This window comes from Triticum dicoccoides, chromosome 1A (genome assembly GCF_002162155.2).
Source record: "Triticum dicoccoides isolate Atlit2015 ecotype Zavitan chromosome 1A, WEW_v2.0, whole genome shotgun sequence".
In the NCBI taxonomy this organism is placed as follows: Eukaryota; Viridiplantae; Streptophyta; class Magnoliopsida; order Poales; family Poaceae; genus Triticum; species Triticum dicoccoides.
The window spans coordinates 106,835,746-106,859,064 of record NC_041380.1 but is presented as its reverse complement, the minus strand read 5'-3'; positions in this window follow the sequence as shown (position 1 = coordinate 106,859,064).

Below are 23,319 nucleotides of genomic sequence, written 5' to 3'. Positions count from 1 at the left end.
TTTTTTATATATTTGGGAGACGTCTTCTGTGGAGTTTCAGGACTTTTGTAGCTGTGCAGAATAGGTCTCTAATATTTGCTCCTTTTCCAGCCCAAAATCCCAGTTGTCGGTATTCTCCCTCTTTATGTAAATTTTGTAAAATAAGAGAGAATAGGCATAAGTATTGTGACATAATGTGTAATAACATCCCATAATGCAATGAATATCGATATAAAAGCATGATGCAAAATGGACATATCAACTCCCCAAGCTTAGACCTCGCTTGTCCTCAAGCGAAAAGCCGAAATCGAAAAATATGTCCACATGTTTAGAGATAGAGGTGTCGATAAAACTAAAATACGGACATGAGGGCATTATGATCATTCTTAGAACAACAACTTATATAATTCTTGTCATATAATCTCTAATGCTAGAGTAATAATTCAATCACAATCTCAAGTATGAATCTTAAACTTCATTGAAAACTAACAAACTATAATCTCAGTCACTGAAGCAATTGCAATTTATCATAACATAGGAAAGAGTCAATGTATAAGAGCTTTTCAGCAAGTCCACCTACTCAACTATCATATAGTCTTTCACAATTTCTGACACTCACGCAATACTTATGAGTATGGAGTTTTATTTGGACACAGAGAAAGATAGGGGCTTATAGTTTTGCCTCCCAACATTTTACCTCAAGGGTAATGTCAATAGTAATAGTTCATGAAAACTCACATCCAATTAGCCATATATACCAGGATCTTTCCAACATATTGTGCTTGCCAAACGATGAAGTGTAAAAAGGAAGGGTGAAGATCACCATGACTCTTATGCAAGGTAGGGGATAAAAGTAAAAGATAGGCCCTTCGCAGAGGGAAGCAGAGGTTGTCATGCGCTTTTATGGTTGGATGCACAAAATCTTAATGCGAAAGAACGTCACTTTATATTGCCACTTGTGATATGGACCTTTATTATGAAGTCTGTTGCTTTTATTACTTCCATATCACACGATCGTATAAAGCTTATTTCCTCCACACCAATAAATCATACATATTTAGAGAGCAATTTTTTATTGCTTGCACCGATGACAACTTACTTGATGGATCTTACTCAATCCATAGGTAGATATGGTGGACTCTTATGGCAAGACTGGTTTAAGGGTATTTGGAAGCACAAGTAGTATCTCTACTTGGCGCAATGAATTTAGCTAGCGTGAGGGGGAAAGGCAAGCTCATCATGTTGGAAGATCCAAGACAATATAATTCATCTTAGATGTAAGAAAACATAACCCATTATGTTGTCTTCCTTGTCCAATGTCAACTCTTTTAGCATGTCATATTTTAATGAGTGCTCGCAATCATAAAAGATGTCCAAGATAGTATATTTATATGTGAAGACCTCTCTTTCTTTATTACTTCCTATTAGTTGCAACGATGACCAAAACTATGTTTGTCAACCCTCAACAACTTTTATTCATTATACGTTTCTATGTGAGCACATTACTCTCCATAAGACTCACATGATCTCTTGTTTCTTTTTATTTCTTTCTCTTTTCTTTTATTCACTTAGGATCATGGCAAAATAATCAAGCCCTTGACTCAACACTAATCTTTATTATATAGCTCACGGACTCGATTACATAGAAGGATAATAAAGCAAAACTCACAACTAGATCACACTAAGAACTTTTATTCTACTAGATCAAGATATTACCAAAAGGATCGAACTAAGAAAAACGGTAAAGATAAAGTGATGGTGATACGATACCAGGGCACTCCCCCAAGCTTGGCGGTTGCCAAGTGGAGTGCCCATACCAGATACTCAATTCTTCTTTGTTGGTGGAGACGGTGGTGATTTTGTTGATGACGTAGGCTTGTCGTCCTTCTTCCAAGGCATAGAATCACCATCATAGAAGGATGACCGAGTCTCCGGGATCCTCAAATCTGAAGCCAAACTCATCCTTTTGAATCTATATTCATACTCACAGTTTTGGTTTTGCAGGTCATAGATTTGAGCTTGAAGGTGCTTGATTTTCTCATGAAGCTTGAAGATGGTCTCCCCGATGTTGTCGGCATCCAGCTTGTGTTTGTTGGTGAATTCTGCGATCATCATGTGGTTGGAGTTGAGTCCATGCTCCACCATCCCCTGACACTTAAAAACTTGTCGCTCCATTGCTTCGAGCCTCGTCTCCATGCTTCCGGTCCCCTTCGGTCCCTCAGCATCACGAATGTGCAGCAACCCATCACGCATCTCAATGGTTTGAGGGTGTCGCTGCACCTCCGCGAGGTAAGGGTTGATGACCTTCTCGAAGAACTTGTCCTTGGGAGCACTTGGAGACGCCATGATAATCTAGATCTGTCAGAAAAACAGCTCGAAACAAAGACAAGAGATTTTTGCGTGATACGGGAGTCAAAACCCCCAGGAGATTATATAATGATTTTTTATCGACAAAAATACGTGTCGTGTACGAAAATGGAGTCCGAAGAGCACACGAGGTGCCCACGAGGTAGGGGGCGCGCCCAGTAGGGTAGGGCGCGCCCTCCACCCTCGTGGAGCCCTCATGTCCTTCTCGGACTACTGCTTATTTTTCTATTTTTCTAAATATTCCAAAATGGAGAAATATTGCCTTAAAAAACTGTTTTGGAGTCGGTTTACTTACCGTACCACATACCTATTCCTTTTCGGAGTCTGAAACGTTCCGGAAAGTGTCCCTTATGTATTCCTCCGGGGTTACGGTTTCAATAACATTGGTTTCAACATTTATGGGATTACCTGAGATATAGTGTTTGATTCTTTGACTGTTCACCACCTTCGGATTTGTGCCTTCGAAGTTGTTGATTTTTATGGCACCGGAACGGTAGACCTCCTCGATAACGTAAGGACCTTCCCATTTAGAGAGAAGTTTTCCTGCAAAAAATCTTAAACGAGAGTTGTATAGCAATACATAATCACCTACATTAAAATCACGCTTTTGTATCCTTTTGTCATGCCATCTTTTAACTTTTTCTTTAAACAACTTGGCATTTTCATACGCTTTGGTTCTCCATTCATCAAGTGAGCTAATATCAAATAACCTCTTCTCACCGGCAAGTTTAAAATCATAATTAAGTTCTTTAATAGCCCAATAAGCCTTGGGTTCTAGTTCGAGAGGTAACTGACATGCTTTTCCATAGACCATTTTGTATGGAGACGTACCCATAGGATTTTTATATGCAGTTCTATAGGCCCATAATGCATCATCAAGTTTCTTGGACCAATTCTTTCTAGACCTATTAACAGTCTTTTGCAAAATTAATTTGAGTTCTCTATTACTCAATTCTACTTGACCACTAGACTGAGGGTGATAAGGAGATGCAATTCTATGATTAACATCATATTTAGCAAGCATTTTAGGAAAGCACCATGAATAAAATGTGAACCACCATCAGTCATTAAATATCTAGGGACTCCAAATCTTGGAAAAATAACTTCTTTAAGCATTTTAATAGAAGTGTTATGATCAGCACTACTAGTTGGAATAGCTTCTACCCACTTAGTAACGTAATCAACAACAGCTAAAATATGTGTATAACCATTAGAGGAAGGAAAAGGCCCCATATAGTCAAAGCCCCAAACATCAAATGGTTCAATAACAAGTGAATAATTCATAGGCATTTCTTTACGTCTACTAATATTACCAATTCTTTGACATTCATCACAAGATAAGACAAACTTACGGGCATCCTTGAAGAGAGTAGGCCAAGAAAAACCAGATTGCAGTACCTTATGTGCAGTTCTATCTCCAGCATGGTGTCCTCCATAAGCTTCGGAGTGACACTTGTGTAGGATATGTTCTTGTTTATGCTCAGGTACACAACGTCTAATAACATCATCTACTCCTTCTTTATAAAGATGTGGGTCATCCCAAAAGTAATGCCTCAAATCATAGAAGAACTTTTCTTTTGCTGGTATGTGAAACTAGGTGGTATAAACTTAGCAACAATGTAATTAGCATAATCAGCATACCATGGAGCAGTATGAGAAGCATTTATGACATTTAATTGCTCATCAGGAAAGCTATCATCAATAGGTAGTGGGTCATCAAGCACATTTTCTAACCTAGACAAGTTGTCTGCAACGGGGTTCTCAGCTCCTTTTCTATCAACAATATGCAAATCAAATTCTTGTAGCAAGAGAACCCATCTAATAAGTCTAGGTTTAGCATCTTTCTTTTCCATAAGATATTTAATAGCAGCATGATCAGTGTGAATAGTTACTTTAGAATCAACAATATAAGGTCTAAACTTATCACAAGCAAATACAACCGCCAAAAATTCTTTTTCAGTAGTAGCATAATTTCTTTGAGCATTGTCTAGAGTTTTACTAGCATATTGAATAACATTTAGTTTCTTATCAACTCTTTATCCTAGAACAGCACCTACAACATAATCACTAGCATCACACATAATTTCAAAGGGTAAATTCCAATCAGGTGGCTGACCAATAGGTGCAGAAATCAATGCTTTCTTAAGTATTTCAAATTCTTCTACACAATCATCATCAAAGACAGATGGTATATCTTTTTGTAATAAATTAGTCAGAGGCCGAGAGATTTTTGAGAAGTCCTTAATGAACCTCCTATAAAAACCGGCATGACCAAGGAAACTTCTTATACCTTTGATGTCCTTGGGACTTGGCATCTTTCCAATAGCATCAACCTTGACTTCAACTTCAATACCTCTTTCAGAAACTTTCTGCCCCAAGACAATACCTTCATTAACCATAAAGTGGCACTTTTCCCAATTCAAGACAAGATTAGTTTCTTCACATCTCTGCAAAACTCGATCAAGGTTTCTCAAGCAATCATCAAAAGAAGATCCATAGACGGAAAAGTCGTCCATGAAAACCTCACAAATCTTTTCACAAAAGTCAGAGAATATAGCCATCATGCATCTTTGGAAGGTAGCAGGTGCATTACATAGACCCAAAGGCATACGTCTCTAAGCAAAAGTACCAAAAGGGCATGTAAAAGTAGTCTTTGATTGATCTTTGGCTGACACAGGTATTTGAGAGAAACTAAAATAACCATCTAGAAAGCAAAAATGTGTATGTTTGGACAATCTTTCTAGCATTTGATCGATAAAAGGTAAGGGGTAATGATCCTTTTTAGTAGCCTTATTTAATTTGCGGAAATCAATTACCATCCTATAACCTGTAATAATTCTTTGAGGAATCAATTCATATTTATCATTAGGAACAACAATAATACCTCCCTTCTTAGGGACACAATGGACAGAGCTTACCCATTGACTATCAGCAACAGGATAAATTATGTCTGCCTCAAGGAGATTTAGTATCTCCTTTCTTGCCACTTCTTTCATTTTAGGATTCAGCCAGCGTTGATGATCACGATCTGGTTTAGCATCTTCTTCCAAATTAATTTCATGTTGGCATAGAGTGGGACTAATGCCCTTAAGATCATCAAGAGTATACCCAATAGCAGTGCGGTGCTTCTTTAGAGTTTTCAATAATCTCTCTTCCTCATGCTCTGAAAGGTTAGCACTAATAATAACATGATATATCTTTTTCTCATCAAGATAAGCATATTTAAGAGTATCAGGTAACGGTTTAAGCTCAAACACAGGATCACCCTTGGGTGGAGGAGGATCCCCTAGGATTTCAACAGGTAAATTGTTTTCCAGAATAGGTTCCTATTTAAAGAATACTTCATCTAATTCCCTTCTTTCATTCATAAACATGTCATTTTCATGGTCTAGCAAGTATTGTTCTAAAGGATCACTAGGAGGTACGGCAATAGAAGCAAGACCAATAATATCATCCTTACTAGGTAATTCTTCTTCACGGTGTTGTCTACTAAATTTAGAAAAATTAAATTCATGAGTCATATCATCTAAACCGATAGTAACAACATCTCTTTTGCAATCTATGGTAGCATTAACAGTATTTAAGAAGGGTCTACCAAATATAATGGGACAAAAGTTATCTTGTGGGGAACCAAGAACAAGAAAATCAGTAGGATATTTAGTTTTCCCACACAAGAATTCAACATCTCTACAAATTCCCATTGGTGAAATAGTATCTCTATTGGCAAGTTTAATTGTGACATCAATATCTTCCATCTCAGCAGGTGCAATATCATGCATAACTTCTTTGTATAAGGAATAAGGTATTGCACTAGCACTAGCACCCATATCACATAAGCCATGATAACAATGATCTCCTATTTTAACAGAAATAACATGCATGCCTACCACAGGTCTAGGTTTATCTTTATCACGGGGTTTAGCAATTCTAGCAGTTTCATTACAGAAATAAATGATATGCCCATCAATATTATCAGACAAGAGATCTTTAACGATAGCAATATTAGGTTCAACTTTAACTTGCTCAGGAGGTGTATATGTTTTAATATTGCTTTTACGAACCAGAGTTGAAGCTTTAGCATGATCCTTTATCCTAACCGGGAAAGGTGGTTTCTCAACATAAGAAGTAGGAACAATAGGATCATTATAAGTGATAGTCCTTTCTTCAACTTTAATAGGTGCAACTACTTTTACTTCTATGGGAGGATGATATTTAAACCACTTCTCCTTGGGGAGATCAACATAGGCAGCAAAAGATTCACAGAAAGAGGCTACTATCTCAGAGTCAACTCCATATTTAGTACTAAATTTACAAAAAATGTCGGTATCCATAAAAGATTTAACACAATCAAAACTAGGTGTCATACCTGACTCCTTACCATTGTCGAGGTCCCAATCTTCAGAGTTGCGTTTAATTCTTTCCAATAAATCCCATTTGAATTCAATAGTCTTCATCATAAAAGATCCAGCATAAGAAGTATCAAGCATGGTGCGATTGTTACCAGAAAGCCGAGCATAAAACTTTTGAATAATCATTTCTCTTGAGAGCTCATGATTGGGGCATGAATATAACATTGATTTAAGCCTCCCCCAAGCTTGAGTGACGCTTTCTCCTTCGCGAGGCCAAAAATTATATATAAAATTGCGATCACGATGAACAAGATGCATAGGATAAAACTTCTGATGAAATTCCAATTTCAATCGTTTGTAATTCCAAGACCCCATATCATCACATAGCATGTACCATGTCGATGCATCTCCCCAGAAAGATAAAGGGAAGACCTTCTTCTTAACAACATCTCTGGGTACACCTGCAAGCTTAAATAATCCACAAACTTCATCCACATATATCAGATGTTCATCAGGATGTTTTGTTCCATCTCCTAAAAAAGGATTAGCTAGCAGTTTTTCTATCATACCTGAAGGAACTTCAAAGCAAGCATTTTCATTTTCATTTTCAGTAGGTTCAGTAGGTTGAGGAGCAACTCTTTTCTCTACTGGTTGGGGTGAAGATACCCCGAACAAGCCCCTCAGAGGATTACTTTCCATGGTAACAAGTGACAATAAATTTCAGCACACTATATAAATTTTTCCTTACCAAATTCCACCTACCAAAGGCGCTTCACTCCCCGGCAACGGTGCTAGAAAAGAGTCTTGATGACCCACAAGTATAGGGGATCTATCGTAGTCCTTTTGATAAGTAAGAGTGTCGAACCCAACGAGGAGTAGAAGGAAATGATAAGTGGTTTCCAGCAAGGTATTCTCTGCAAGTACTGAAATAAGTGGTAACAGATAGTTTTGTGATAGGATAATTTGTAACAAGCAACAAGTAACAAAAGTGAATAAAGTGCAGCAAGGTGGCCCAATCCTTTTTGTAGCAAAGGACAAGCTTGGACAAACTCTTATATAGAGAAAAGCGCTCCCGAGGACACATGGGAATATCGTCAAGCTAGTTTTCATCACGTTCATATGATTCGCGTTTGGTACTTTGATAATTTGGTATGTGGGTGGACCAGTGCTTGGGTACTGCCCTTACTTGGACAAGCATCCCACTTATGATTAACCTCTATTGCAAGCATCCGCAACTACAACAAAAGTATTAAGGTAAACCTAACCATAGCATGAAACATATGGATCCAAATCAGCCCCTTGCGAAGCAACGCATAAACAAGGGTTTAAGCTTCTGTCACTCTAGCAACCCATAATCTACTTATTACTTCCCAATGCCTTCCTCTAGGCCCAAATAATGGTGAAGTGTCATGTAGTCGACGTTCACATAACACCACTAGAGGAGAGACAACATACATCTCATCAAAATATCGAACGAATACCAAATTCACATGACTACCAATAGCAAGACTTCTCCCATGTCCTCAAGAACAAAAGTAACTACTCACAAAGCATAAACATGTTCATAATCAGAGGGGTATTAATATGCATATAGGATCTGAACATATGATCTTCCACCAATTGAACCAACTAGCATCAACTACAAGGACTAATTAACACTACTAGCAACCTACTAGCACCAATTCCGGACTTGGAGACAAGAATTGGATACAAGAGATGAACTAGGGTTTTGAGATGAGATGGTGCTGATGAAGATGTTGATGGAGATTGCCCTCTCCCGATGAGAGGAGCGTTGGTGATGACGATGGCGATGATTTCCCCCTCCCAGAGGGAAGTTTCCCCGGCATAACAGCTCTGCCAGAGCCCTAGATTAGTTCCGCCAAGGTTTCGCCTCGTGGCGGCGGAGTTTCGTCCGAGAAGATGGCTTATGATTTTTTTCCCATCGAAAGACTCCATATAGCAGAAGATGGTCACTGGAGGGCCACCAGGGGGCCCACGAGGTAGGGGGGCACGCCCAGGGGGTAGGGCGCGCCCCCCACCGTCGTGGCAGGGTGTGGCCCCCTGGTGAAGTTCTTGCTCTCAGTATTTTTTATATATTTGGAAAACGTCTTCCGTGGAGTTTCGGGACTTTTGGAGCTGTGCAGAATAGGTCTCTAATATTTGCTCCTTTTCCAGCTCAGAATCCCAGCTGCCGGCATTCTCCCTCTTTATGTAAACCTTGTAAAATAAGAGAGAATAGGCATAAGTATTGTGACATAATGTGTAATAACAGCCCATAATGCAATGAATATCGATATAAAAGCATGATGCAAAATGGACGTATCACCCCACAACTGGCGCGACCCACCTACCCCACTGCATTGCTCGACCTCCCTTGCCTAGTCCTTCTCGACGCCCGCCTTCTAGCCGTGTCGCCGGTTCCCCCACCCTGTAGTTGACGTTGACTTTCTTCCCACGGCAAATTTGAACTTCATCGTGTCGCTGGCTTCTTCCTCCAGATCCGAGCCTTTCTTCCTCCATGTTGCAGAGTGTTTCCGAATTCTCTGGTCCATGCCAAGGTCAGGAGGTGCCATCCCATTGCTCGTCGACCTTCCTGGAGTCTGGCATCTCTTTGTGCTTTTGGTCGCTGTCATTTATGTCAATAGTGAGAGAGAGTAGAGTTTTTGCTGTACGCTTTACTGTCCTCGGTGATGTTACTACATGCTCTGTGAAAAAAGCTCGCTTCCACTAGTAGGTTGTTGTTGTTGTACTGGAGCAAAAGGGAATTAACAATTAATATATAAGAATTTGTGTTTGGTTATACTGTCGCTACTTCTTGCGGCTTTGGTAAACAAAAGTTAAAATTTTGTTGAAATGTGTGCATCTTTTGCATTATACGGAGTGATAGATTGAGAAATATGAATGTGTATGTTGGTGCTCTGTTGTGCTTGCTACTTTTACAACATCAGTCCTGCCATTCCTTTGTTTAATGAAAATATGAATGTGTATTTGCTGACTCAAACACAAAAAATTCACAGAAGTTCAATATAAAATCCACTAGAAGTTCAAACACTAAAACTCCAGCAAAAATCATAAATTGAAAGATGCTTATCAAAACAAAGAGGTTCAAAAAAGGTACTTAGATTTTTATTCCAAAACATATTTTTCATGTTTCTAAAAAATCCAAGAAAGGTCAAATTAAATAACATAAAATTTCAAAAAAAATTATTAAATACGAAGTTTCCCCAATTCTAAAATAAATTTAAATTCACATTGAAGTTCATGTATAAAAAAGTTGAAGTTCGCATATAGTACAAAGGTGCATTTCTGAAAAAGATGTAAGAATAAATTTATATATTTTCTAAGAATAAAAGCAAGAAGTACGAATTTTAAAAATAGAGAAGTTCACTGTTTATAAAAACTCACATTTTCTTGGTACTAAAAGAAATAAAATGAAGAACTTCAAATCTTCACATTTCTAAAAAGCACACAAAAGAAGTTGAAAAAAAGTTAGAGCGGTTTTGATGTCTATAAAAAACTCAGATTTTTTTCCTTTACTAAAGTAAAATAGGGAGAAGTTCAAATTGACAACAGACGGAAGTTCACGTACTGCATGGTATGAGAAAAATATGAGTAAAAAGGCGAAGCCCAATTTTTTGTTGCTAGAAGTTCAAGTGCACATACCAGGAAAGTTCCAAAAGTTCCTCCTGTTCAACAAGTTTCCTCAACGGAAGCTCAAATTAAAATAACAAAAAATAGTTTAGAAAAATTAATTAGAAAAATAATGTGGAGGGTGTCCAATATTTATGACAAAACTCGGATATTTTGATGCTAAAAGAAATAAACCAAGAAGTCCAAATTATAAAAAAAGAAGTTCAATATTTATAAAAAACACATGTTTTCTTCATTACTAAAGATTAAAATTAAAAAAGTTCAAATGAAAATAAAAGGAGTAGTTTGATGTTTACGAAAAACTCAATTTTTTCCATTTCTAGGAAAAATAAAGGTACGAGTTTCAATTTTAAAAATATGTTTGATGCTTATTTGAAAACATATTTTTTCCTATGAATGAGACTAAGAAGTTCAATTTGAAATAACACAGAAGTTAGAAGTATATAAAAAACTCAGATTTGTTGCAAGAAGTTCACGTGCACCTTCGTGCACGGTTCAGAATTTATATTGCGGGTCATTCGACCTCTAATTACATGTTTTAAAATGGCAAAAAATGACGTTCGACCTTCAATTCTGTGTAACTCAATGTATACACAAAAACGTGAGAGAAGTTCATTGTGAAAACAGCGAGAAGTTCAAGTACGACAAGGAATGAATTTCAGGTCAGAAATAAAAGTATAGAAAAATAAAAGCTTAAAAGGTTTATTGACAGAAGTTCAAGTGCTCTATCCGGGAAAATTCAAAAATTCTTGCGAGAGAGGTTCATCTTGTATTTCCATGTTCGAAAACACAAAAAAAGAATTATTTTTTTGTGTTTTAAAATAATTCTCTCAATCCACGAAGAAGTTCAGTTATTATTTGGGAGCGATTTGATCTCAAAAAGAAAACAAAATTTCAAATTATAAAATGGAAAAAGTTCATGTACTAGATGGTGTGTGTTTAATATGAGAAAAATGAATTAAAAGCTAATGCCCAATTTTGTTGTTGTTATAAGTTCAAGTACTCGGTCGGAGAAAGTTAAAAAAATTATTGTGAGAGAGGTTTGTACAAAAAGAATATCATTTGTGTAACACTAACGAATGGATGAGAAAATTACAAACGAAAAATACGTCGCAAAAGTTCAACGTGAAAACAGCAGGAAGTTCACCTACTACACTGAATGAATATCAGATGAAAAACTTTTAAAATCGTCGCGAGTATGAAAAAATGATCAACACGGGAAAGTTGCATGTTTACAATAGTTTTCCATTGGTATATCACTTGCTCAATTTCGGTGAGTGGATGGAGAGCTAAGAGCAGTGGATGGAGATCTACGAGCAAAAAAAACACGTGCAAAACAAAGTGAAGTTCAAGTAGACATGCCGAGAAGTTTAGGTTCTTCACGCGGTGCATTTTCGAAGAATCTGTTTCACGATAAAGGCAGAACGAATGATCTCGCTATTTTTGAAATTACTTAAAAACAGCTAGGAATCAGAGAAAACTATCAACATGAAAAAAATTCGCATTTTCCATAGCTTTTCAGCGGTATATTATTTGCCCCATTCCGATAAAGTTTGTAGAAATTACGGCAAAATACGTTTTTAGCCATTTTCAAAACTGACATAAAACCGTAATTAATTAGAATAAACAATATATACAAAAAAGTTTCGCATTTCCTCAAGCTTTCCAACGCCATATCATTTGATGCATTTGGACGTACGGTTAAAAACTTAGCTCGAACATATGAACTCGGTGGAACTTGTACCGTTTTCTAAATTAGTTTTAAACTGTTCAAAATTAAAAAAAACTTTTAGCATGAAAAAGTATCGCATTTTCATAAGCTTTCCAACGCCATATTATTTGCCTCAATTGGATTAGCCATTTGGAAATGGTATCGAAAATACGAACTCGGGTGTTCCGTTTGCGGAATTCTACGATTTTCTGAATTACTCTTTAACCGTAGGGAACTAGAGAAAACTTTAAACATGTGGAAGGAGCGGTTTTGCAGCAGCTTTCCAATGCCATATTATTTGCCTCATTCCGATAAACGGTTTAAAAATGCGATCGAAAATACGATTCATGTTTTTTGTACGAAGAAAAAAACGGTTTTCAAAACTGCTCTTAAACCGCTTACATTTTGCCAAAATTTTAACTTGAGTCATGATACTGGTGTCCATAGCATTCCAACGGTATATATCAAGCCTCATTTGGAGACCTTTTAGCTGAAGTTCAACCTAGCACACGGGGAAGGTTAGACGTGTTACTCGGGAAGTTCATGTTGTGATCAGAATATTATTTTGATCCCGTGATCAGGATAGTGTTTATGTATATATTCGTCACCCTGGGTGAGGAATAATTATTCTTCACCCCCCTCTATTTTACCATCAATGCACCATAATTTTACGTTCTGTAAGTTTTATCTTATTTCCAACGTAAAAAGAGACCGTAAGAAAATATATAATCGTCGTAAAAAATATTTTATGTTATCTAAAATTACAAACGTAAAAACATAGTGTAAATACACATAAACTGCAAATTTTCTTGTCTTATGACCTATTTTTTATGCCAAATTTTACGTAGTGAATCAATAGGAATGTAACTATTTGAATTCCAAACGTAATTTAATTATGAAATCATCGTAAGATTACGTCGGGTGAAGAATAACTTATTCTGCACCCTGGGTGATGAATAGTAACACTATATATATATATATATATATATATATATATATATATATATATATATATATATCAAGATTTTTCCAACACAATGTGCTTGCTGAAGGATAAAATGTAAAAAGGAAAGGTGAACATCACCATGACTCTTGCATAAGGTATAAGTCAAGAATAAAAGATAGGCCCTTCGCAGAGGGAACCAGAGGTTGTCATGCGCTTTTATAGTTGGATGCACAAAATCTTAATGTGAAAGAACGTCACTTTATATTGCCACTTGTGATAGGGACCTTTATTATGCAGTCCGTCGCTTTTATTGCTTCCACATCACAACATCGTATAAAGCTTATTTTCTCCACACTAATAGATCATACATATTTAGAGAGCAATTTTTATTGCATGCACCAAAGCCAACTTACTTGAAGGATCTTACTCAATCCATAGGTAGGTATGGTGAACCCTCATGGCAATACTAGTTTAAGGGATGTTTGGAAGCACAAGTAGTATCTCTACTTGGTGCAAAGAATTTGGCTAGCATGAGGGGGAAAGGCAAGCTCAGCAAGTTGAATGATCCATGACAATATACTTTATTTCACATATAAGAAAACATAACTCATTACGTTGTCTTCCTTGTCCAACATCAACCTTTTAACATGTCATATTTTAATGAGTGCTCACAATTACAAAAGATGTCCAAGATAGTATATTTATATGTGAAATCTCTCTTCCTTCAATATTCTTTCATGAATTGTTCAAGTGACCAATACAATGTTTGCTAACCTTCAATAAATTTACCACCTCTACTTCTTATATGTGAAGTCATTACTCCCCATGGGATAAGCATATGAAACATATGTAATTTCATATTTATTATATTCAATTCATTCAACTATTTACTCATAGGATACAAGTGAAGCACACGAGTAAATGACAAACTACTCCAAAAAGATATAAGTGAAGATCAATGAGTAGTTAAATAATTATTTAGCTATGTGAAAACTCTCCATTTAATAATTTCATATCTTGATATTTTATTCAAACAACAAGAAAAACAAAATAAAATGACAATCTAAGAATAGCAAACATCACGTGCAGAAGCAAAAACTTAGGATCAACCGATACTAACCGATAGTTGTCGAAGAAGAAAGGTGGGAAGCCAACTGGGGCATCCCCAATCTTAGACTCTTGAGACTTCTTGAAATATTATCTTGGGATGCCTTGGACATCCCCAAGCTTGAGCTTTTGTGTCTCCTTAATTCCTCTCATATCACGGTCTCCCTAAATCTCAAAAACTTCATCCACACAAAACTCAACAAGGACTCGTGAGATAAGTTAGTATAAACCAATGCAAAAACCTTATCATACTCTAATGTAGCAAATCACTAAAATTATTATTCAACATTTCATACTAAATGCCTCTGCATATTTAATAGTCCTATCCTCAAATAGAATCATTAAAGAAGAAAACATAACAGCAATCTGCCTAAACAGGACAGTCTGTGAAGAATGTAGCAAGATACATACTTCCCTAGCTCCAAAAATTATGAAATAAAATTCCCACTGTAGTAAATTTATCAGAGCTTATTATGCAAAAGGTTTCAACATTTTATCACATTCTGTATTTTCTAGGAATTTTTTGCAACAGTGGTAAACTTTCTGTTTTCAAACAGCAACATGTAGACTTGTAAAATCGGCATAGTAAAGGCCATAAGTGCCAATTTTATCGAAATAAAAGATGCAAAACATTGTTCTAAATAACAGCAAGAAAATCCTAACAAAATAAATTGACGCTCCAAGCAAAACACATATCATGTGGTGAATAAAAATATAGCTCCAAGTAAAGTTACAGATGAACGAAGACGAAAGAGGGGATGCCTTCCGGGGCATCCCCAAGCTTAGGATCTTGTTTGTCCTTAAATATCACCTTTGGGTGCCTTGGGTATCCCTAATCTTAGTCTCTTGCCACTCCTTATTCCATAGTCCATTGAATCTTTACCCAAAACTTGAAAACTTCACAACACAAAACTTAACAGAAAACTCGTGAGCTCCGTTAGTAAAAGAAAACAGACCACCACTTCAAGGTACTTTAATGAACTCATTATTTATTTATGTTGGTCTTAAACCTACTGTATTCCAACTTTTCTATGGTTCATAAACTCTATTACTAGCCATAGATTCATCAAAATAAGCAAACAACACACGAAAAACAGAATCAGTCAAAAACAGAACAGTCTGTAGTAATCTGTAGGTTTGGAATACTTCTGGAACCCCAAAAATTCTAAAATAAATTGCTGGAAGTGAGGAATTTATCTATTAATCATCTTAAAAATGAGTTAACTAAATAGCACTCTCCATTAAAAATGGCAGCAAATCTCGTGAACACTAAATTTTCTGTTTGTTATAGCAAGATCGCAAAGACTTTCCCCAAGTCTTCCCAAAGGTTCTACTTGGCACAAACACGAATTAAAAGCATAAAACCACATCTAAACAGAGGCTATATGAATTATTTATTAATAAAAAGGAGAAACAAGCAAGGAACAAAAATAAAATTGGGTTGCCTCCCAACAAGCGCTAACGTTTAACGCCCCTAGCTAGGCATGATGATTTCAATGATGCCCACATAAAAGATAAGAATTGAAACATAAAGAGAGCATCATGAAGAATATGACTAGAACATTTAAGTCTAACCCACTTTCTATGCATAGGGATTTTGTGATCAAACAATTTATGGGAACAATAATCAACTAGTATAGGAAGGCAAAACAAGCATAACTTCAAAACTTTAAGCACATAGAGAGGAAACTTGATATTATTGCAATTCCTACAAGCATATATTCCTCCCTCATGATAATTTTCAGTAGCTTCATGAATGAATTCAACAATATAACTATCACATAAATCATTCTTTTCATGATCTACAAGCATAGAAATTTTATTACTCTCCACATAAGCAAAATTCTTCTCATTCGGAATAGTGGGAGTATCATAAGAAACTCAAATACTATAAATTGTTTCCATATTAAAAGAGTAATGTTCAGAAAAGGGGTAATCATAATCATGACAAGTTTTATAAATATAATCATCATTACTTTTTATAGCATAAGTATCATCACAATAATCATCATAAGTAGCAACTTTGTTCTCATCATAATCAATTGAAACCTCTTCCAAGATAGTGGAATCATTACTAAATAAAGTCATGAACTCTCCAAATCCACTTTCATCATTATCACAATAAGATTCAACATCCTCCAAAATACTGGGATCATTACTTCCTAAAGTTTACACTCTTCCAAACCCACTTTCATCAATATAATCATCATAAGTAGGAGTCATGCTATCATCATAACAAATTTGCATATCAAAACTTGGGATGCTAGAAATATCATCTTCATTAAACATAGCATCCACAAGCTTGGGACAAACATTAATTGCAGCAAATATATTCTCAAACATGTCATTCTCATCAAACATAGCATTCCCAAGCTTGGGCCTTTTCATATCATAAGCATAATCACTCTCATCATTAATAGTATGGATATCACCAATAGTATAGCAATTATCATCATCACAATGAGTAATAGGGGCAACATCATTTGGGAGGGATACCTTTTCACCTTTACTTCTCCGTCTTTTCTTTTTCTTCTTCACATTATGTGTGGGTTCAATCCTCTTTTTGGAGCTCCTTATTGATGAGATTGAGTGAATAGAAGGCTCCTCCTCGTTACCTGATTCATCATAAGAAATAATAGGAGGATATTGGGAAGCCTCTTCCCTATCATTAGTATTCTCTTCATCTTATATTTGTTTTATTGTCTTTATGTAATTGGCAATATAAGGATTTTCAAGGCAATTCACCGCACAATACATAAAAATTTCTTCTAGATGAATATCGAGGAATTTCTCAAGGTTATATTCTGGAATATGCTTAGTTATATGTTTCATTTCTTCATAACCCAAAAGCAAACTGAGTTCATTATGATATGCAGGGGAAATCAAGTCATCTAGTACGGCTAAGAAAGTTTAAATTTTCAGCACAAACATCTAGCCTTTCTTGCAACCACTTAGTTTCCAAATACTTATGCCTCTTGCAAAATCTATCTTCCCTATTTGGTGTGTACTTGAAAACTCTATGCACTCCACAAAAATTGACATGCTTATAAGAGACATTTTCATCATCACTAGTGCAATCATCATTAGTACTATGGATATTCAAGGAGTTCATACTAACAACATTGCAATCATGCTCATCATTCAAAGATTTAGTGCCAACCATTTTATAGACTTCTTCTTCTAGCACTTGAGCACAATTTTTCTTTCCATCATTCTCACGATAAATATTAAAAAAATGAAGCGTATGAGGCAAACTCAATTCCATTTTTTTTGTAATTTTCTTTTATAAACTAAACTAGTGATAAAACAAGAAACTAAAATATTTGATTGCAAGATCTAAAGATATACCTTCAAGCACTCACCTCCCCGGCAACGGCGCCAGAAAAGAGCTTGATGTCTACTGCGCAACCTTCTTCTTGTAGACGTTGTTGGACCTCCAAGTGCAGAGGTTTGTAAGACACTATCAAATTTCCCTCAAGTGGATGACCTAAGGTTTATCAATCCGTGGGAGGCGTAGGTTGAAGATGGTCTCTCTCAAACAACCCTGCAACCAAATAACAAAGAGTCTCTTGTGTCCTCAACACACCCAATACAATGGTAAATTGTATAGGTGCACTAGTTAGGCGAAGAGATGGTGATACAAGTGCAATATGGATGATAGATATGAGTATTTGTAATCTGAAAAATATAAAAACAGCAAGGTAACTAATGATAAAAGTGAGCGTAAACGGTATTGCAATGCTAGGAAACAAGGCCTAGGGTTCATACTTTCACTCGTGCAAGTTCTCTCAACAATAATAACATAATTTGATCATATAACTATCCCTCAACATGCAACAAAGAGTCACTCTAATGTCACTAATAGTGGAGAACAAACAAAGAGATTATGGTAGGGTACGAAACCACCTCAAAGTTATCCTTTCTGATCGATCTATTCAAGAGTCCGTAGTAAAATAACATGAAGCTATTCTTTCCGTTTGATCTATCATAGAGTTCCTACTAGAATAACACCTTAAGATACAAATCAAGAAAAACCCTAAAGTCACCTAGATACACCAATGTCACCTCAAGTATCCATGGGTATGATTATATGATATGCATCACACAATCTCAGATTCATCTATTCAACCAACACAAAGAACTTCAAAGAGTGCCCCAAAGTTTCTACCGGAGAGTCAAAACGAAAACGTGTGTCAACCCCTATGCATAAGTTCACGAGGTCACGGAACTCGCAAGTTGATCACCAAAACATACATCAAGTGGATCACATGATATCCCATTTGTCACCACAGGTAAGCACATGCAAGACAGACATCAAGTGTTCTCAAATCCTTAAAGACTTAATCCGATAAGATAACTTCAAAGGGAAAACTCAATCCATTACAAGAGAGTAGAGGGGGAGAAACATCATAAGATCCAACTATAATAGCAAAGCTCGCGATACATCAAGATCATACCACCTCAAGAACATGAGAGAGAGAGAGAGAGAGAGAGATCAAACACATAGCTACTGGTACCCTCAGCCCCGAGGGTGAACTACTCCCTCCTCGTCATGGAGAGCGCCGGGATGATGAAGATGGCCACCGGAGAGGGATTCCCCCCTCCGGCAGGGTGCTGGAACGGGTCTAAATTGGTTTTCGGTGGCTACGGAGGCTTGCGGCGGCAGAACTCCCGATCTATTGTGTTGTCTGATGTTTTTAGGGTATGTGGACATATATAGGAGAAAGAAGTCGGTCAGGGGAGCCACGAGAGGCCCACGAGGGTGGGGACATGCCTTCCTGCCTCGTGGCTTCCTCGAAGCTTCCCTGACGTCTACTCCAAGTCTCCTAGATTTCTTCCATTCCATAAATAACTCTCCCAAAGGTTTCATTCCGTTTGGACTCCATTTGATATTCCTTTTCTTCGAAACACTGAAATAGGCAAGAAAACAGCAATTTGGGTTGGGCCTCCGGTTAATAGGTTAGTCCCAAAAATAATATAAAAGTGTTTAGTAAAGCCCATAAACATCCAAAACAGATAATATAATAGCATGAATACTTCATAAATTATAGATACGTTGGAGATGTATCACTCCCTCAGTAGCCCCTGAACCAGGCTTCAATGACGAGGTGTCCAGCGCGTAAATGGTCTTCGGCATTGCAAGGCGAGTTCCTCCTCTGAATACTTCGACACAGTCTCCGAACACAAAGATCGTGTCCGGATCTGCAAAAGAAGTTCCACACACCACTTCAAAGAATATAATATTTCACCAGTCCAATCCGTTGACAACTTTTTGCAATGTAACACTATATCACCTCCCAGTCATTATTTCGAACCTTTTTCGGCTTGCCGCTCCATATTTCGAGACGCAACTTTATTGGCATGTCTTGTCAAAGCAGAGATCGTGTCCCCCTATTGCGGGATTCTCATCAATACGAGCGTGGGTAATCCAACCACACCGTTCGCATGGCCCTTGGGAACCGGCGAGTGGGGAGGCGCTTGATATTCAACGTATTTATTAGGAGATAAGGATTCCCTTCTTTCACCCACGCCTTCTCTCTTTGCACCTACCCACTCTCGAGCTCCAGCGCCCAAGTTCTCATCCTTTCCTCCTCAAGAAAGCACTCCAACAATGTCCGGATCTGGAGCGCAAGGCAAATGGATGGCCTCCTCCGTCAAGGAGAAGGACATCACCAAGCTTCGGGAGGCCGGGTATCTGGTGAAGGTAATCGCTCATAGGCTTCCGGCCAAGGGGAAAATCGTCCCCACCCCAAAGCCCAATGAGAGGGTGGTGTTTATCCCCCATTTCATCCGCGGGTTAGGGTTTCCTCTCCACCCTTTCGTTCGTGGACTCATGTTTTATTACGGGCTAGATTTCCATGATCTAGCTCCCAACTCTTTCCTCGACATTTTGGCATTCATTGTCGTGTGTGAGGCTTTCCTCTGCATCCCACCCCACTTATGACTGTGGCTCAAAATCTTCAACGTGAAGCCGAAGGTGGTGGATGGCCAACACATGGAGTGCGAAGGAGCCATGGTGAGCAAACTGCCCAACGTCACATGGCCCAAGGGTACTTTTGTGGAGACCATCAAAGTGTGGCAGAAATGGTGGTTCCATATAACAGAGCCCCGCGACACCACCTGGGTCGCGGCCCCCGAATTCAAATCCGGATCTCCAATGCGGCTCACCTCCTGGATAGAGAAGAGCCTGAATTGGTTCTCGTCAGACGAGTTGATCGCTCTACAAACGCGCATCCAAAGCATGGTGGACAAAAACATCAAGCTCCCCAACGTCATCCAGGTGATATTAATCCGCCAGATCCTTCCATGCCAGAGCCGGACTTGCCCTTTGTGGGAATTCGATCCGGAGAAGCACCGGACCTTGGAGAGGCTCTTCGGAACCACACACGAAGATATCTTGAAGTTGCTCTTCAAGGGCAACGAGACACCGCCGAAGACGGATGAGGACCACGGGCATGATTTGGCCCATCCTGCCAGCGCGATAAGTATTTCGTGTTTGAAGGTGTATCCTCTACTTGCTTATTCAAGGAAGATACCTAAACTCCACTAGCATTTTTTCAGGTATGGACAGAGAAAGCGGAGCGGATTAAGTGTCCGGCTCTGCTGCCCGAGGAACTAGCCATCCTTCTTCTGACGAAGATGCTGGTTTCGGTGCCTTACCAGGTGCCAGAGAAGAAGGCCAAGCAAAAGGCCAAGGAGGCCCGGGGTGGCCTCCGTCGCAAAGGAGCTTTGGACAGGACGTTCGAAGACAACGATACTCCCTCCTCCACCGCCGAAGACGATGATGAGGACAAGGAGGAAAGCGGCTCTCCCCCTGAGGGGGAAAGAAGAAGAGGGCGGCCTCCACAAATCTGGAGGCAGAGGCGTCCAAGAGGGGGAAGAGCTCCCTCACGGATAACTCCACGTGGGATGTCGATAGCAGCCAAGAGCCGCGCCGCCGAAACAAGCCCCTGGCCGCATCGTGAGTACTCAAAAGACTCTGACATATTCATGTATTCAGCCTCTTCAGTTTGTAGTTTTAATGCTTTAAATAATGCGCTTGTAGTCCGGCCTACGACAGCTCCCTGTGATCCTCCTCAGGAAGTTCGTTGGATTCAAAGGCGATTGCCAGTGAGTCACCGCCGGCCGCTCAATCTCCCACAACCAGGGGCGACGACGAGGTGTTGTCCAAAAGGACCTTCCCGGGCCAAGGAGAGGTTCAGGAGGCTGTCCGGGTGGCGCCAGAGGGTGACCCTTCGGCCGTCGGACACCTGGGAGAGAGAACCCCCATGGAGATTGGCGATGGGGGCCGCGACCAGTTTGGACCCCAGCCGAATACGGTTCCGGAGACCTATACGGCTCTGGAATCCGATAAGCAACCTCCTTTGAAAGAAGGAGGTGTGCCTATTCCGCCGATGACCTCTGTCCAGCCAGAGACACCGGATAATCTGCTGGAAGTGTTGCGATGCGCTTCCATTGTGGAGGAACACCGTATCCTTATGGGTATGGTTGTTGAGAGGGTTCGGTCCATCAAGAGCATACTGACCGAGGCCTGCACCAGCCTACTGACAAGCTTTGAGGTAAGCGATGCGAGAAACAAGGTCATAGTATAGACAGTGTAGCCCCTGAGACATTGTCCGGTGTTCGGAAAGGAAAAACCGGACAGAGGATCAAGTAACTTTCGCAGGAAACTAACTAAATATGTTTTATGAACACAGGCGTCGGTGCTGGCCGCCACCTCTCATGCCGCTGAGGTCTCCGGACTAAAGCAGAGTCTGGAGTAGGCCGAAGAAGAGCTCGGCCTTGTTAAAAGGCAGTTGGAGGACAAGCAAGGTATGTGGAGACTTGCCGTATATTCGGAAAGAATAAATGATGTATATTGATTGTAGTGCCGTGATATTTGTAGGAGCGGCGACTGAGGTTGAAACCCTCAAGGAAGCTTTGGCCGAGGCCGAGGAGAGGGCGGCGACGGAACAAGCTATCCAGGAAAAGCATGGGGCCAGGGTTGGGGAGGTCCAGCAGGAGCTTCAGGATGCTTTGAAGAAATACGAGTCCTTGGAGCGTCAGCATGCGGACTGAGAGTCCGAGCTTGAGAAGGCCCGCCAAAGCGCACTAGAGGCCCGGACCAAGGCCCAAGGCTCCCTCTAGGAAATCCAGGAGGCCAGAAAGATCGCGGCGGGTAAGGCTTTTATTATGCTAAGCAAGTATGCTGAGAAGAGGTATCTCTTACTGACCCGGATTTGGAGTTCTCCAGGGGCGTTTGTGGATCTGTCGCGCAGCGTATCTAACGCTGCTGAATTCTTCCGAGCTGAAGAGGGGAGCTCGATAGAGAAGCTGTTTTGGTCGCAATACCTTGCACCAGAGCATCCGATGCCCTTGAGCGACCAGCTAAAACAGCTGGTCGAACTGCATAGGGTGGCCGAACTGGCCATGAACAACCTGATAGTCCGGATGTGGCCAGCCGAAACTATACCCAGCAGCTCCTTCGGTCTCATGAAGCGGCTAGTCAAGGCCTGCCCTCGACTTGATGCCATCAAGCGGTCGGTTTGTATCGAAGGTGCGCGGATGGCCTTCGCCCGTGTCAAGGTGCAGTGGGCGAAGATGAATGCTGCCACAGCCGTGACCGAAGGACCGCCCGTGGGCAAGGAGTACCGCATGCCCGAGCGATATTTTAGCAAAGTCCTTGAGGGATCCCGCATTGTGGCGGAGCAGTGTACGAAGGATGTAATCTTTGAATGAATACTGTTATATTGTCTCGCCATGTATTATAAAAAACAAGTTCGGCTATGTAATATAATATTTGTTTAATATTTTACCTCCCGTGCGGCCGTGTTTATGAAATTTTTAGAGTTGGCCAGTCGTCGGCTTCAGCCCCCATGTAGGTAGTACGGGGGTGTTCAGGATGGAATCTAAACACTCTTGATCCAATTTGTTTGGTCCTTGAAGGAGGTGTTTAGCGCAACGAACCAGGCAATCGGACTATGTAGCTTTATCACCCTCAATTATCCATAGGAGTTCTACAATGAAAATTGTAGGCGCAGCCCGTAGTGTCCAAACTAGGGTACTGTAATCACCTGATCGGGTAAAAGGCCGATCCATCGCATAATGCGGAAAAATCGCTAAAGATTTGAATCCTCCGAAGAGCTAACCGGCTCTCGCCGCATCATGACACTCAGCTTTCGGCTTCCTCTACTAAGGTGCTCATCTGGATAAACCAGTACACAATCGTA